Raw genomic sequence first — 17,694 nt, 5'->3', positions numbered from 1 at the left:
AACATTATGAGGTCAAAACATTATAAAAATGAAACGTATGTGCAGATGAATTGTCCACAATACGATCTATAACATTTAGAAAATGGATTTTTATTTCATGCTGACTTCATTCTGAACTGTTTTCCATTCATTCAAAACAGAACTTTGAAGTAAAGAACAACTCTGACCTTTTGAAGCTCTTATGTCCTCATATATACTGTATTTCATTTCTTCAGCACACACTACAACGTTGTTCAAGCTCATTTGCAATCAAGCCCACCTAATGACGGTCACTATGGAGACCAACAGAACTGCTGCGGACCAACACTCTATTTCCATTTTTCCCAGAATGCAGCTGTTTGTTTGCTGCAGAAACTCAATGTTCTTGTCTGGATCTCTGTTATTTTGGATCTGGAATAGAAAGTACTTATTAGTGGTACTTGGAGTCACTATTTTAAGGTCGGTGATTTGAGAAAGCCTTTAAACGTCACTGTAACTCGTCCTGCACAAACATGAATGAACCCTCAAATAATGTAAATAACATGCTAGCACGATTAACATGTTGTTTGCATGATGTTAACTTAAGCATGTCGCTAGCATCATGACAGCACGGTTAATGTTGTTTGCATTATGCTAACACGATTATTTAGCATATTTTAGCAAGATTCTAGCGTTATGCAAACATGGTTACAATGCCGTTAGTGTGATGCTAGCATGCTTAAAAAAAAGAATTTCTGTTGAACATGGACTGGATCCATTTAACAGTGCATAATTTCATGAACTTTATGAAATGACTGAGTTTAATTTATTTTCACTGTTTAATGCTAACACAATTAGCATGTTGCTACCCTGATGGTAGCATCATAAACATGTTGTTAGCATTATGCTAACAAAATTAGCATGTTTCTAGCATCATGCTAGCACAATTGACATGTTTTTGCATGGTGCTAACATTATTTGCGTCATGCTAGCACGATTAACATGTTGTCTGCATAATTTGCAAGTTTTTTATCAATATTCTAATGTTTAACATTGTGTTAACACAGTTAACGTCATTAACATTTTGTTAGCATGATGCTAGCACATTTTTACTTGTTTTTTTTTATCATGTTTTAATAATTAGTTAGGATTTTTAGCTTGTGAGTATATTCGTTTTAATTATGTCCCTAATAAGCATACTTCTATTTTGTCAAGTGTTTGCCTACTGTTAGCACCAGTCTTGATGCACATATGACACACTGCATGTGTGATGAGGTTTATTTTAACCTCACTAAACTCTATCTGTGTTTGTTCTGCAGAATCAGGCCTTCCGTTACTTTCTTGTGAGAGCAATGTGTCGTTCACAGCGTCGACGCTGCCAATATGCGACAGCAGACGGAGAGCGACTCTGTCCCGCAGAGTCCGTCTGTCCAGAGAGACTGCTAACATTCACACAATGACACACTGAAGGAATCCAACATTTGACTCGTCTCGTCACCTGTGTGACTCTCATTTAGAGCGAAATGGACGGAAATAAAAGCGTACCTGACAGCTTTTCACAGGGAACAGCTACTTGTCAGGCTCTGATTTGAACATTCACAAAAATCACTATTTTCTTGAGCCGAATGACATGTCTAACTGCGGTTGTAATGATTGCTCAAGCCATCTGTGAAGTTATATATATAAATATAGATGTCAACCTGTGTTAGCAACATGCTAATATTAGCATCACCTAAAACATGCTAACAGATGTTATCAGCATCTAGTGAATCGTTAAAACATGCTAGCATCATGCTAATGACATGTTAACACAATGCTAGACATATTAGCATCTTGCTAAAAACATGCTAATCATGTTAGCTTCATGTAAGCAATTTGCTAATCGTGCTAACATGACGATAGCAACATGTTAATTATGTTAGCATGGTGTTAACAACAAATTTATTTTGTTAGCAAGAAGAAATTATGTTATGATGCAGCAATAAACTAGCTAGTATACCTTAATGCATGCATTTTTTTAACTTTGCTAATTTAAAACATGATCAAAACACTAATCCATTTTAATTACAAAAATTCAAGTAAGAGAGAAAGTGACCGGTATCGGAATCAGCCAATTGTTGTTGGTATCAATAGTATCGATAATTAATAAATTCATTAATTAATAATAATAATAAATGTGGGTGTTTTCACAGCTGGATGGTTTGGATTGCTTGTTGAGGAATCTGCTGCCTTTTTCTCTTTTAGTTCAGTTCGTTTATGCGTATATGAACATCTTAGTCACGCTCAGATCCACACCAAAATAATCGTCCTGACATCACCTCAACTCTGGAGCTTGTGCTGAGAAGGCAGTCCGACTCAATGGACCAAACTGTGTCATAATTCATTCATAATGGGAGAAGTGTTAGGGAAAAAGCAGCAGCGTCTGATTCTGTTGGTGAACACATTACTTATCGCAGTTAGAGGACCATGGAGAAACTCTTCTGCTTGCTCTTCTCTTCAGGAGCATTGCAAGAAAGATGTCTAAATGAAGCCTTGATTCCTGCTGTAACACACACTTTCTCTCGACTTCAACAAATGGCCAGTAAAAGTGCAAAACCACAATAAAACTATGCCTAATTTACAGTGTTTATCCAATTTATTTGTCCAATATATTAGAATTATTTAAATAAATAAAAATATATATATATCTAGTAAAAATAATTAAGTTTATAGTTTTCAGGAGTGTTACCAAAATGGGGAACATGTCTAAATACAGCTTAATTTCTGCTGTAATTATGACTCAAGACTGTTTGAGGCAGGAAAAAGATTTCAATATGATTTCAGTTAACAATTTGATCAATATTTTAATTTAGATCCAAGTTTTTTTTTTTTTTTTTTATATATTAGTTATATTTTATAAATTAGTTTCAAATGGGCTTTAAGTAAGAATGTTCATGTATTTATCTTTTTTTTTTTTTTTTCATTATTATTGCCAGTATGTGAACGGCTTGCAATGAAACTTAAAAAGAAAAAAAAAACGAGATCTTCTCCAACTTACTAGGTTGTCTATGAAAGCCTGTAGAATGATTTTAATGTGAAAGACACAAAAGACCAAAAGCATGTGGCGTTTATGCGTCCGAGAGCCTCTCTTTTATTCAGTGACACGTGAACCAATCGAATGCTTATACAATGTTCAGGATATTTTAACGATGTCTTTACTACCTTTCTGGGCCTTGAAAGTTGCAATGACGTTGATGTCAATGGAGGGACAGAAAGCTCTCAGATTTCATCAAAAATATCTTCATTTGTGTTCCGAAGATGAACGAAGATCTTACGGGTTTGGAACGACATGAGGGAGAGTTATTAAGTTATTTTTGGGCGAACTAACCCTTTAAGTCTTGTTGAGAACCACTGCTCTACAATCTCTATAAGAAAGCACTAGATGTGGTGATGGACGTAGATAACCACAGCGCTAATGCTCCGTTAATTAGCTGCATATGAGCTGTTATAAAGCCAGAAGCTGAAAGGGCTCTAATAGAGCAGCTTATCTCACCATGGTGAGCTGACCTGGCATTGTGAGAGTTGCGTGTGTGCTCATGAGTAACACACACACACACCTAATGCAGCGCGGCACAATACAAACGGTGCAGATACCTCATCCATTTTGGACACAATTACACTAAATAACTCTGAAAGAAGCTCATGTTTCATGGAGAGACAGAGGGAAAAGAGTCAGCAAATAAACGAAGTATAACTCAAACTTATCAAAGTGAACACATGCAAAGGTTTCAATGGGAACCAAAGGCTTATAGCAGAACCTTGCAAACTCCACTTTTCATGCATTTAAAGAACCCATAAATCATTTAAAAAAAAAAAATGAATCAGAATTGACCCTTATCTTCTGCCTTAAAGCAGTTCTGAATTATGCTTCTCCTAAAATTCCTCAACAGAAAAATAATGATGGCTTTCAAGGACTGTGATGGAAATGACAATAATAGTTACGCTCATGGGAACACATCATTTCCATCCAAACACAATGTTTAACTTAACACGCTGATTAGCATAAAACGCCTGAGAGTAAATGAACACGTTTATAGAAGGTGCGTTAGAGCCAAGAGCTGCCTCCTGATCCACATAATGCTGTATAATGTGTCATTTTAAGACAATAAATTAAAATTGGATTTTCACATTTTCTTGAGGAAGGTGTGTGTGTGTGTGTGTGTGTGTGTGTGTGTGTGTGTGTGTGTGTGTGTGTGTGTGTGTCAGGTGTGTGTGTCGGGTGTTGTGCTGGTTGCCAGGCGGATGCTATGCAGTTGCTAAGGTGTTGTTTTGGCCCCAGGTTTTCATGTCACATTTATATATTTATAGTGCTTTTTACAATACAGATTGTTTCAAAGCAGCTTTACAGAGACAACACAAAAATGATGCAAAGTTTGTGTCTGGTGTACAGCAGATCTAGAAGAAAATCGTGTCATTGTCCAGCTTAAAGGAATACTTCACCTCTGGAAAGATGAATGTGTATTTAAAATGGGTCATTTATGTAGTAGAAATGTGAAATTATTTTTGAATTTGGAGCCTTCTAGACTGAGAAAAGCCAGAAAATGTATTTTTGGCTTAAGTGGATGAAAGACAACAACTCCCAGAATGCACTTGCTTCGCTGCTCTACAAGGCCACTCCCAAGCCACGCCTACCGGTAAGAGCGCGCAGTTAAACAACAAGACTAGGCTACTAGTGAGTCTCCGTGATGAGTCTGGCCGGGATTTCGAGATCGCCCAAAATGTCCGGGATTCGGGCAAAAAAATCCTCAGATGGCGCAAAATGACGATTTTTGCGTCATCGGAGGATTTTTTCCAGACAAAAAATATATAAATCTCTTGTCTCAGGGGGATATGAGGGAGGAAAATACTACAGGTTTTCTACTAATACAAAGCTTAATGCTAAATCCTGAGGTATCCCTTTAAGTTCCAGTGCAAATCTACAGGATTTTTGTTAAAAAAAACAACAAAAAAACACAAGAATGAACCTCATTGGTTCTCGCACGTCAAGCAAGCATGAGCTGATGAATGTTTATATGTGAATAAAAGCCTAAATTCAATATGATTATCATATAAAGCAATAAAGTCTCTTCAAAAATTTTGGACTAAACCGTTCAATTCGTATAGATTAGTTTTACGATTTCTCTATGAAGCATCAAAGTGGTAGTTGCGTAGTATGTCAATGGAGGGACAGAAATCTCTCAGATTTCATTTTTCATTTGTGTTCCGAAGATAAACGAAAGTCTTACGGCTTTGAAATGACACGAGGGTCAGTTTGTGGGTGAACTATCCCTTGTATAAATGCTGTAAATGCTCATTGTTAGTGGATGCATTAATGAGACGTTGTTGTAAAGTGTTACCATTATTTCAAGTAAGGATTTTTGGTTACACTTTATTTTAAGGTGTCATTGTTACAGTGTAATTATATGTAAGTACTGAGTAATGATAATTAACTACATGTACTTACTATAGGGTTAGGGTAGGATTAGGGTATGGTTGAGGGTTAGTTGCATGTAATTATGCATACTTTACTGTTATTACTACGGTAAGTACATGTAACATATGTAACAAGGACACTGTAAAATAAAGTGTTGGTTTGGTTTAGGGTTAGTTGCATGTAATTATGCACAATTAATAGTTATTACTGTAGTAACTACATGTAACATATGTAACAATGACACTGTAAAATAAAGTGTTACCAGATTTTTTTCTCTATAGACATTCAAGGGAATGAATTGCTGTACTTCACAGGACCTCGCTGCCATCAGGAGATATTAAACTGTGCAGGGAAACAGGACGGTGCAAAACTTGTTCCGGGTTTGTTCAAATCCCTAACCCGTGAGTAACTTCACATCCATTACTGATGTTTGTTGTGTGGGAGTAAATCTTCAATGCCGTGTTTCTTCTCCCTTAACATCCCGCGCTAATTCTGAAGACCCATCGTTCCACAACCGTACATCTGTTTTTCCGTATTCAGTGATTAAAATGGCTCCAAACAAACATGCGTGTTGCGTTTTCCTTCCCGCGGTGTGAATAAATTCCCCGGAGACTCCGTTTCAGCCCACTCAGTGGTTTCGGCACTGCTTAACCCTGACATGTCTTCCAGCTCCATTTCTCTGCTAATTGCCAGCTCTTCCTGCCGGTAATTAACTAATCCCATCGTGGCGGATGATTATCTGGGGTTCGAGAGCGGTGCGACATTATCCCACCCAATTCAGATGTTGTTGATTTTCACAGAGAGAGAATGTGGTTACGGATTCAGACGTCTTCAGCCGTACGGTTTATCACTTATTAATGTTTGTCTTCTTATCAGCTGTTTAACAGCTGGACTTTAGGTTACACTTTCCTATAAGGTTCTGTTTAACATTGGTTAACTATATTAAACATGAACTAAGAATGATCAATACTTCTACGGCATGTATTATTCTTAATGTTAACTTCAGCATTTACTAAAACATTTATGTTTGTTAACTTTAGTAAATGCACATGAGCATATACATTTTATTAAGTAAGGTTGATAAAAGCTGCAAAAACATACTGCCCATTGTTAGATAATGTTAGTTAAAGGAGTAGTTCACTTCAGAATTAAAATTTCCTGATAATTTACTCTCCACCACGTCATCCAAGATGTTCATGTCTTTCTTTCTTCAGTGGAAAAGAAATGAAGGTTTTTGAGGAAAACATCCCAGGATTTTCTCCATATAGTGACTTCAATGGGGTCTAACGGGTTGAAGGTCCAAGTGTGAGTTTCAGTGCAGCTTCAAAGTCTCGACACGATCCAGCCGAGGAATAAGAGTCTCATCTAGACAAACCAGCGGACATTTTATAACAAAATAAACATTTATATACTTTTTAACCACAAATGCTGGTCTTGCACTAGCTGTGATGCGCCACACATTACATAATCATGTTGAAAGGTCAAGCGTGACGTAGGCGTAAGAACCGACCTAGTGTTTACAAAGACAACGTGCAAAGACTGAGTCAAACGCCATTTACCAAAAAAAATAAATAAATAAAAGGTAAACCAACGATGTTGGACGATTTCGACATTTTTGAACCGCGTGACCTTTGACCGTGATTACGTAATGTGTGAACACAAATTTGTGGTTAAAAAGTATATAAATGTTTATTTTGTTATAAAATGGCGATGGTTTGTCCAGATAAGACTCTTATTCCTCGTCTGGGATCGTGTCGAGATTTTGAAGCTGCGCTGAAACTCACATTTGGACCTTCAACCCGTTGGACCCCATTGAAGTCACTATATGGAGAAACATCCTGGAATGTTTTCCTCAAAAACATTAATTTCCTTTACACTGCAGAAAGAAAGACATGAACATCTTGGATGACGTGGTGGAGAGGACATTTTCATTCTGAAGTGAACTACTCCTTTAATGCACAATAACAGTCTTAACAGAAAAAAACAATACAAAAGGGTGAACCTGCAAGTCAGGGTGAAAATAAGAAATTTAATTTTGCTTAATAAAAATGAAGACTATTTGCATTTGTTTACTTTATAAAAATATCACCTTAAAAAAATGGGTCTTCGGTTTTCAGTACTGTGAGAAAATGTCATTGAATTATTTAGTGTACACAACATATTGACAGCATCTGAAACTCAGTGTTGTTTGGTTACCAGCGTTTTACAAGATATCTTCTTTAATGTTCCACAAGACGATGGAAAGAATTTAAGCACGCTCGTTTTTCCTCTCGTCACAACGCTCTCCGATCCAGTGATATTTATCCCTACATCTACTGACAAACAGATGCTATTTAAGAGGTTTATCTTAGGAAGCCTTCAGTCAAGCATGAATCAAACTCGTGACCTCCGGCACGTACGACAAGATCAAGTCACATCAGCTCATATTGAATATATAAATATGTCATATTAAATCCGATTCTGTGTATTCCAGCTTGACTTCACAGTGACTCGGCTCACACCCTCAAAAAGCAGTTCACACACACCATCTCAAAAACAAACTTGGGAGAAACTGTGTAATGATCCATTTATAACCGAAACCTAGATAGAAGTCATTTACATTCAGAGGAATTGAATTAGCATCTAATCTTAACAAGTATGAAATATGGGAAGACTTTAGTTTAGGGTCCAATTCCCAGATGGTAAAAAACACTGGGTTGTTTTTAACCAAACCATGGGTTACTCATATTGGGTCATTATGTTGGGTTATTTTAAACATCGTTGGGTAATTTCTAGTAATAACCAGGCTGTTGGGTTAAATACGGGTTCTGCAGCGACGGTTCAAATTTATTAGTTGCTTATTAGCATGCATATTATTAGGATATTGACTGATTATTAGTACTTATAAAGCACATATTAATGCCGCCTTCCGCATCCCTTAATCCTACCCAATACCTACACTTAAAAACTACATTACTAACTATTAATAAGCAGTAATTAGGAGTTTATTGAGGCATAAGTCATAGTTAATAGTTAGTTAATAGTGAGAACTGGACCCTAAACTAAAGTCTGACCATAATATTAAATGAGCCTGAGCTGCAATATAACACTGCAATAATAACACAATGTTTCTGAACAACTTAAGAGACAGAAATCCTTTTTGTCTAAATTCTACACTGGAAAAAAACAACATCCACTATTAATCTTTGTTTTATTTACAACTTTACTTTTTTTTTCACAGTGTAAAGAATATTTGGAACTACAGAATTACTAAAGTGATAAATTAATGTTACACTGTAACACATTTCAGTTACAGTGCAATGATATATTTAAGTTCTGAATGATATTTAACAATATGTACTTACTATAGGGTTTGGGTTTGATTTAGGGTTAGTTGCATGTAATTATGCATATTTTATAGTTAAAGGAACACTATGTAGCTTTTCAACCTTCATAATATATTTCCAAGACCCTTGTGATGGTACATCGACTTACAATAGGTTGAATGACACGTCTGCCATAGCCTGACGGGGGCTGTATCGCTTTTACTGGCACTACGTAACTTCGGGGTTCGGGTAGTAACCCGAGCACAAAAAGAACTACAAAATTCGACTGCTTTACGGCATACGTCACTTCCCCCACCACTTCCTCAAATCTGGACGTGAGCGTTTATATACTGTCTATGGACGTGAGAGGCCAACCAGTGTTTGTTTTCGGCTTTCGTGCGTATGTTTTTGTCATGGGGGCTGTTTACACCTGGCCACTTCATAGCTATCCGATCGTGAAAAGACCAGGTGTAAATGCCCTCCGAAACGCATTCGAGACGGATTTGAATCCGATCGCTCAAACCACTTCAGGAGGAGGTCTGAGACGCATTCCAGACGAAACTGGACAAGTGATGCATCTGGTTGTTGAAACCACGTATGCAAATTGTACTCCTCCCAAAAATGCTAAAAAAATAAATAAAAAAACGTGTGAGCGTGTTATAGGCTATATGTTATTGCCAGATATGACGACGCTACTGGAACACGCATCACCGCAGATGAGCACCTGAGCATATTCATTAAGCCAACGTGCAAACTATCGCAAATCAAATCAACAGTATTTACGACAGTGCAAGTATTCCACAGCGACTCTAGGGGTCGCTGTTTGACAAAAACACAATTTCTCCACAGTGTGCCTTTAATATAACTACATGTAACGTGTAACAAGGACAAGCATTTCCAAAAATAAATTTTAACAGTTCTAAAAAAAAAAATTTCTCTATTCCAGGATAATGTCTCAGGCATTTTTTTTTTTTTTTTTTACTGATAAAACATAAAATTGATTTTAAAAAGTAGCTTCTAGAATGTAAGAAATGTCTTAGTGTAAACAGTCAAGTGTTCTCTTTTCATGCATTACAGTTATACATAATTAGTAACTGAGTGACCATAAATATTCCAATGTCATGATAACCAAAGAACAAATGTTAAAAGTATCGTATTGCACGAAACATCAGCATGAGATCCAGACAGGCCTCGTGAGGAAAGCGAGGTAGACTAGTAATAGGCAACACACTGATTAGGGCACTTGTCATGCTTTCTGTGCACTTCGATGGACAGCAAGTGTCTCTGATTATTTTTCACCTTGACTGTGACCTTTTATTCCCTCCCTCTCTTCTTGTTAACTCCGTCTCACCCCGTTCAGTGTGTGTGTGTGTGTGTGTGTGTGCGCGCATTACACATTTCCCTCACTTCCCTGTGCTATCTGTGGACTGCATCTAAATCAGCCACCTCTGCTCCATCTAATTACTGCAGGATCAAGCAAACCCATTCAGCCCGGCACACTTGGACAAAGGATTTGTCTCTGGCTTAAAACAAAAGGCTGAGATAGCGGGCTGCCCTCCACCGTGGCATTCACACACACACACACACACTCTGAATATATGAGGCTGCTCAGCCTGTCACGGGAAGGCATTGTGTCCCCGCGTGAGATCGATATCTGGACGTTTTCATTTAGTCCTAAAGAATATTGGGTTTCAAAAGTGCACGCCTGAGAGAACAAACGTGGAGAGCTGAGAATGTGGGCCAAGATATCTATTTAAAGGAACAGCTCACCCCAAAAATGAAAAGGTTACACTTTATTTCAATAGTCTACTTTAGCAACTACGTGTCAACTGACTCTCGTTAGAGTATTAGTAGTTCGGGTTACTTGCAAAGTTACTTGTAGTCAGTAAAATGTCTAAAGTTGTTTAACGAAATAAAGTCTTACCAGTACAAATTCTGTCATCATTTGCCCTCATGCATGCTATTTTTTTTTTTTTTTTTTTTTTTTTGTGAAGCACAAAATGCATTTATGATCGAAGAATTTTTTGTAAATCTTTACAAAAAATAATGTGTGCAAACTATTTTCACTCAGGAATTGCTATTTTATTTTGTGAATTTTACAATTACAAACAGAAAGTAACACATTGAATTAAACATACAATTTTGAAGAAGAAACACTGAAATAGTATTTTCTTTAACTTTGAAAAATCATTTAAAAAAATGCATTCGCAACCAATCAATCAAAAATCACAGCCAATCAGAAGAGAGTGTGGGCGGAGTCTCTCTGCAAACGCACTGCACTCACAACCAATCAATCAAAAATCACAGCCAATCAGAAGAGAGTGTGGGCGGAGTCTCTCTGCAAACGCACTGCACTCACAACCAATCAATCAAAAATCACAGCCAATCAGAAGAGAGTGTGGGCGGAGTCTCTCTGCAAACGCACTGCACTCACAACCAATCAATCAAAAATCACAGCCAATGTGGCGTCACATTGCGTCTGGTTAGGACACGGTGGAATTGAGGACAGGGTTTTGATATTTGGGGTTAAATATTCCAATAAATGCAATGTGCACTATATAGCATTCACTACAGTCAACTAATATATTCAGCTAAAGCACCAATGTGAATTGTCAAATATACAAAATAGCATGAAGACTTTGGTAGATCACGGCAGATTGCAGTTGCAGATGTAAAAACGAGCCTGATGATCATAAGTGCACCACTTCACGTCAGCGAAAAACATGCCATGACCATGATAATTAGTTAACGTGTTATTATACGCTGCTCTGGTGAAGCGAGTCAAGTGGCAGCCTGACAGGTGGAAATTAGCAATCTTGCACCTCCAACCAGAGTGCATTTGGTTCACGTTTATTTTTGGAAGTAGTCATTTTATCCCGGAGCTCATGAAACCTCAGTAAGGCGACGCAAACCAACACCTGAACACCGGTGAGACTGAGATCTCATGCGGATCCACGCCGGGTTCCTCTCAGAGGGCAAGCGGGGACGTGGGTAATACGAGATCGCTCTCATAAAGACCCGTTTCAATTATTAACCACCTCTGCTTTCTCATTACTGCTGAGATTGTAGACACCCTGCAATTAATTCTTAGCATTAGATTTCTACGTCTAGCCAGTGTAATAATTAAATGTTATCAAGTAAAGCCATAAGTTGCCAAGATGATTAGGAGTTGTACTCTCCTAAAATATGAGGATCCTTAGCTTCGCTGAGATGCGGTTTTCTACAAGCCGATTACCAAAAACGTTTGCAAAAAATATTGGGAATGGTTTAAAATTTAATTTTATAAATACTTTTATTGTAAAACCTTATAATTTTGCTGTGAGATACTGTCAAATGTATGTTTTTTTGCAAGTAAAAACTATATATTGTTGTTCTATTAATGGTGAAAAACTTTCCCAGAAGCAACATATCACATATATTATATTATATTATATTAAAACAAAACATTGTGAATGTTTATAAACAGATTAATAGCACATTAGCCAATGTAATATAACAACTGTCTTTATGAACGAGTCATTGAATCACTTACTCAACCGATTTGTACAAAAGCACTGAATGATTCAAGAACAAGTCAACACTTTTGTTTAATGCTCAATGTTGTTTCAGCCTTGGCTAATTTCCCATCTATAGTCCAGTAACTTTTGGAAATGGCCAATTACAAGTTCTAATGTGATGTTTTCTCATTTTTGTTATGGCATCTTTTGAATTAGCAATGTCCCGAAGGCAGATACTTACAGAGGATTACAATTCAACAACATTCTTAAAATCAATGCAACAAAATATTCAGAATTTTTGCTTCTTTTGCTCAAAAAACACTTTACAATGGAAGCTTGTTTCCGCCACAGGTGAGATATAAAGTCAGAATTGCGTGATATAAAGTCAGAATTGCGTGATATAAAGTCAGAATTGCATGATATAAAGTCAGAATTGTGAGATATAAAGTCAGAATTGCGTGATATAAAGTCAGAATTGTGTGATATAAAGTCAGAATTGCGTGATATAAAGTCGCAATTGTGTGATAAAGTCAGAATTGTGTGATATAAAGTCAGAATTGCGTGATATAAAGTCAGAATTGTGAGATATAAAGTCAGAATTGTGAGATATAAAGTCAGAATTGTGAGATATAAAGTCAGAATTGTGTGATATAAAGTCAGAATTGCGTGATATAAAGTCTGAATTGTGAGATATAAAGTCAGAATTGTGAGATATAAAGTCAGAATTGCGTGATATAAAGTCAGAATTGCGTGATATAAAGTCAGAATTGTGAGATATAAAGTCAGAATTGCGTGATATAAAGTCAGAATTGTGTGATATAAAGTCAGAATTGCGTGATATAAAGTCAGAATTGCGTGATATAAAGTCAGAATTGTGAGATATAAAGTCAGAATTGTGAGATATAAAGTCAGAATTGTGAGATATAAAGTCAGAATTGTGTGATATAAAGTCAGAATTGCGTGATATAAAGTCTGAATTGTGAGATATAAAGTCAGAATTGTGAGATATAAAGTCAGAATTGCGTGATATAAAGTCAGAATTGCGAGATATAAAGTCAGAATTGCGTGATATAAAGTCAGAATTGTGAGATATAAAGTCAGAATTGTGTGATATAAAGTCAGAATTGCGTGATATAAAGTCGCAATTGTGTGATAAAGTCAGAATTGTGTGATATAAAGTCAGAATTGCGTGATATAAAGTCAGAATTGCGTGATATAAAGTCGCAATTGTGTGATAAAGTCAGAATTGTGTGATATAAAGTCAGAATTGCGTGATATAAAGTCAGAATTGTGAGATATAAAGTCAGAATTGTGAGATATAAAGTCAGAATTGTGAGATATAAAGTCAGAATTGTGTGATATAAAGTCAGAATTGCGTGATATAAAGTCTGAATTGTGAGATATAAAGTCAGAATTGTGAGATATAAAGTCAGAATTGCGTGATATAAAGTCAGAATTGCGTGATATAAAGTCAGAATTGTGAGATATAAAGTCAGAATTGCGTGATATAAAGTCAGAATTGTGAGATATAAAGTCAGAATTGTGTGATATAAAGTCAGAATTGCGTGATATAAAGTCGCAATTGTGTGATAAAATCAGAATTGTGTGATATAAAGTCAGAATTGCGTGATATAAAGTCTGAATTGTGAGATATAAAGTCAGAATTGCGTGATATAAAGTCAGAATTGCGTGATATAAAGTCAGAATTGCGTGATATAAAGTCAGAATTGCGTGATATAAAGTCTGAATTGTGAGATATAAAGTCAGAATTGCGTGATATAAAGTCAGAATTGTGTGATATAAAGTCAGAATTGCGTGATATAAAGTCAGAATTGCGAGATATAAAGTCAGAATTGCGTGATATAAAGTCAGAATTGCGTGATATAAAGTCAGAATTGTGAGATATAAAGTCAGAATTGCGTGATATAAAGTCAGAATTGTGAGATATAAAGTCAGAATTGCGTGTTATAAAGTCAGAATTGCGTGATATAAAGTCAGAATTGTGTGATATAAAGTCAGAATTGTGAGATATAAAGTCAGAATTGCGTGATATAAAGTCAGAATTGCGTGATATAAAGTCAGAATTGCGTGATATAAAGTCTGAATTGTGAGATATAAAGTCAGAATTGCGTGATATAAAGTCAGAATTGTGTGATATAAAGTCAGAATTGCGTGTTATAAAGTCAGAATTGCGTGATATAAAGTCAGAATTGTGTGATATAAAGTCAGAATTGCGTGATATAAAGTCAGAATTGCGTGATATAAAGTCAGAATTGTGAGATATAAAGTCAGAATTGCGTGATATAAAGTCAGAATTGCGTGATATAAAGTCAGAATTGCGTGATATAAAGTCTGAATTGTGAGATATAAAGTCAGAATTGCGTGATATAAAGTCAGAATTGCGTGATATAAAGTCAGAATTGCGTGATATAAAGTCAGAATTGTGAGATATAAAGTCAGAATTGCGTGATATAAAGTCAGAATTGTTAGATATAAAGTCAGAATTGTGAGATATAAAGTCAGAATTGCGTGATATAAAGTCAGAATTGTGAGATATAAAGTCAGAATTGCGTGATATAAAGTCAGAATTGTGTGATATAAAGTCAGAATTGTGAGATATAAAGTCAGAATTGCGAGATATAAAGTCAGAATTGTGAGATATAAAGTCAGAATTGTGAGATATAAAGTCAGAATTGTGTGATATAAAGTCGTATGTGTTCCATACATTACAAACAACACCACAACACAATATTTCAGTCCGGATAAGGTAATGCATGTGAATGAACTAACTTCTAGGCTCTTGCAGCTCAAAGACTTTCATTCCTGTCGCCGCCATCTCGAGCCTTACCATTTGTCCCATTCACTTCTCTCTGAATGCGATGTGCACTCCACTAATTGTATATACAGTATGTAGGGCTCAGCTGGGGCTGACAGACGGATATTTCATTTGAAGAAGAGCTCCTTTATTGCTCCGTGAAGTAAATACATCTGTGTGCATTCGATTTGAGAGAAATGTAAGATTGAAGATATACGCCGCTGTCACTAGACAAAAGAAAAACAACTTAAAATAGGACGCTTGTGCTGGAAAGTGCTGATCTTCAAGAGCAGAAGTTGTCGAGGCAGGTGCGCGGACTTCTGCTAAATTGGCACTTGTGGAAATGCTGCTTGACATCTGCTATGTGTCGAGGTTAAAATGAGAAAGCTGCAATTTCTGACCTAAGTTTAGCAGCCTAAGTTGCTGCATGAGCAAAACTGCAGTTTGTTCTGGACATTTCTGCAAAAAAAAAGTGTATTCTTATTTCCTTTTCATTACATAAATCAGATGAGTGGCTTCTCTCGTATGGGAAATAAAACCTTTTTAACAAAGAATGACCGATCCTGAGTCTCTCTCACACCTCTTCAACTCTTCACAAAATACAAATAAAAACCCTGATCAACACGCAGATCGCAACTCTCATAAATATTTACGTTTCACATAAAAATTACCATTTTTTTTGCTTTGATGACATTAGGCGATTGCGGACTTTAAAGTGCAATAATAGACATTTTAGCATTTATATTGGTTTTGTGGTCGAAAAACACGGACAACTGATCACACAAACCCCTGCACCATCTGAGGACCGGCAACGGGAAATCCTAACCTTATAAACACTCACAGTCTTAAAGTCGGCATGAGATCAAGATGGACAATTCTTGCTTTTTTTTTGTATGGAATATTGCAGTATGTATTCTAAATCATTTATCCATGCACATCATTATTATTGTTTTATATCCATGTGCCTAATAATCTTATCGCATCCCTTCTCTTCTCTGATGACGAGGGCGGGGCAACCTGTCACTCACATGAGATCAGCCAATAGCAAACCACAACCATCCAATCATCCAATCAATTCCCCACAGACACAATCAAGCCCCGCCCACATCTGTTCCTGTTCCAGAAGTGTTTCACTCTGACATATGGCACAATATGGACGAAAAGACCAGCACGACTTCTGCTTCATGCCAATTTTACAGATCTTTACAGACGAATATCATAAAACATGCACAGGTCATTTTTCAGTCCAAAAGCTAAAGAAAAAATAACAAGAAATATATTCTCAGTACAGCAATGAGACAATGTTATATAAGTATTAAATATTATTACACTGTACTATATAGTGTTGTATCACCTTTCGTTTCTGTTGTTCTTTAATATTATTTAATTTCTGATGTTGCTTCCAAACCCTCAAATAATGCTGGAAAACTGTATAGGGTATGTCCACTGATGATCATTATCTTCACAATAATACAATATAATACAGTTTTTCATTTATTAAGGGAAAGCATATTATAATCTCACACAAATATTCTGAGCACCCCATGTTTCAGTTTTCTTGAAATTCCCTTTTGCAGTGTTCGTTTTCAATTGAGTAGGCTTTGAATTCAAAGTAATGTATGTATATATAGTATATACATGCGACCTGCATCATATGAGGATATTTTATTCTGTGGTGATATTTTGAACACGTTGTAAAAGTCCTGCCATTTTTTTCTTCTTCTTCAATATTTCATCTACAATAACCAATTTCCAAGGAATATATTAAATGGCATCAATTGTTTTGGGTACATTGTTAATGGTTTGCAATATGTTTATCATTATTTCAATTCAAATATATATATTCAAATTTGAGGTTTACCTGATCAAGAAAATAAGTGGCTATCCAGAAAAAGTGGCAGAAAAAAAATGGTGTATAGATGATGAAGCTTGGCAAGTAGCAGATATCATTTTATTGAAAAAGCATTTTGTTTTTGTACTTTTTTGCTGATGTGAAACATGCTCCTGGGAAGGCGGGACTTACTTTATCAGAGCAGATATCAAATATGATCAAATATTATTTATATAATACCAGCAATCGGTGACTACACTCTCTGTACGGGTCCAAAATCCATAATTCCCTGAAATTCAAAACAATTACACTCCCAACACATACATAAAGGGCTAATGGGCTTTTGCTTATTAGCAGCACACAATGTCGTTTGATTTTATTGTTGAGCAATCTAACTCCTTTTATTATTATGGTGCTGCAGAAAGAAAATGGCACTCTCTCTCTCTCTACAAATATATACCATAAAACACATCAGACTAGAACAGTTAGTTTGTCCATTAGCTTATGGAGTTTGATAGCCAGTAGCACATTTGTAATATTCCTTGTACAGCACCAGGTTTATTGTGAAACCTTTGCCTGAACTGAAACTCCTCGACACTAGATGGCGACACATTTTTGAGACTTTATTACTTTAGGTGCCAATTAAGATGATTGTGATGTGTTTAAGTTCTGGCCGATGTCAAGTTTCCTCTCTTTAACCTTTAAGCCTTATTATTGATTATGATTTGACTTTTCTAACTTTAGTTAGTGTGTAATGTTGCTGTTTGAGCATAAACAACATCTGCAAAGTTATAACGCTCAAAGTTCAGAGCAAAGGGAGATATTTGCTTTTACAG

General features: G+C 36.1%; 1 protein-coding gene across 1 annotated transcript in view; it reads right to left on the bottom strand.

Moving 5' to 3' along the window:
* Positions 1-17,694, bottom strand: part of brinp1 (bone morphogenetic protein/retinoic acid inducible neural-specific 1) — a 169,522-nt gene that overhangs the window by 97,918 nt on the left and 53,910 nt on the right. The gene's annotated exons all lie outside the window — the stretch shown is intronic.

Source organism: Rutilus rutilus, assembly GCF_951802725.1.
Source record: "Rutilus rutilus genome assembly, chromosome: 7".
Taxonomy (NCBI): Eukaryota; Metazoa; Chordata; class Actinopteri; order Cypriniformes; family Leuciscidae; genus Rutilus; species Rutilus rutilus.
Note: the sequence above shows the minus strand (reverse complement) of the source record. Positions and strands in the feature narration are given on the sequence as shown.